At 45.1% G+C, this 1,037-nt stretch overlaps 1 non-coding gene across 1 annotated transcript; it reads left to right on the top strand.

The window, feature by feature from the left end:
* The first annotated feature begins 114 nt into the window (after window positions 1-114).
* trnaf-aaa lies at window positions 115-203 on the top strand. Its single transcript has one exon. It is a non-coding gene; the product is annotated as a tRNA-Phe (tRNA).
* Window positions 204-1,037: the final 834 nt, after the last annotated feature.

The following is a 1,037-nucleotide window of genomic DNA, read 5'->3' as shown; positions in this document are numbered from 1 at the left end:
CACCTTACAAATGACAGCAAAGGTATGAAAGGATATGGGAGCATTTCGCTCGTCACGTCAACGGTAGCTTTCAATGAGATCACGACTGATTTGGTCAATGCTCAACCCACCGGTGCTGTCTCTTGTCATGGCCGAGTGGTTAAGGCGATGGATTAAAAATCCAGTGGGGTTTCTCCACGTAGGTTCGAATCCTGCTGACTGTGTTATGAATGCTTTCCTTCTGGTACAAATTTCGCTCAAAGTTCAGAAAAGCTATTTTGTGAACCAGGTCGGTAATTTGATTAGACTTGGGAAACTCGAGTTCTTCATCAGAAATGTTCCATATTTAAAACATTATCTCTGTTTCTCTTTCCAGATACACTGCTCGACACATCGGGTTTCTGCAGCTGTTATTGAACGTCCTGAGCAGAAGTGCTGCTTTTCATTAGATTCCTTTAATCCCTGTCCACTGTTCTCTGACTCGGGTCAGTGGCAACACTTCCTCCTGCTCGTCAAAGTGCTCATTCCCCACCGCTCCCTCTCCCATCATTAGAAACAACCGCAGGAAATCGCCACTTAACCATCTTTGTTCCAAAGTGGAACTCATCAGCCTCGGGAATCACTCCACCAAACGGGACTTCTCATCCCTGGACATGGTGCAAGCCAGAGGATTGTGAAGAGATACTGTGAAAATATTGTCAGTTGGCAGTGGAAAAAATGTTTAGGAAGCAAACCTTATAATTTAGGCTCCAGCTTTGTAAATCTTGAGAAACTCTTGGGAAATGGAATCAGAGGAGAATGAACTCGGGACAGGAACTGATTTTGACATTGAAATCATTCTCTCTCACGTACGTGAGGAATGCACACTTCATCTGGACTCTGGGACAATGAAAAACTCTGGAACACTCAAGACAATGATGTGTTTCTGTTCGCCGAGCTGGAAGTTTTTGTTGGAAACGATTCGTCCCCTGTCTCGGTAGCATCATCAGTGCTTGGGAGCCTCCTGTGAAGCGCTTCTGTGTTGTTAACTGCGTCATTTATAGTGGCCTGTCCTTGCC

This window comes from Chiloscyllium plagiosum, unplaced genomic scaffold (genome assembly GCF_004010195.1).
Source record: "Chiloscyllium plagiosum isolate BGI_BamShark_2017 unplaced genomic scaffold, ASM401019v2 scaf_20031, whole genome shotgun sequence".
In the NCBI taxonomy this organism is placed as follows: domain Eukaryota; kingdom Metazoa; phylum Chordata; class Chondrichthyes; order Orectolobiformes; family Hemiscylliidae; genus Chiloscyllium; species Chiloscyllium plagiosum.
Note: the sequence above shows the minus strand (reverse complement) of the source record. Positions and strands in the feature narration are given on the sequence as shown.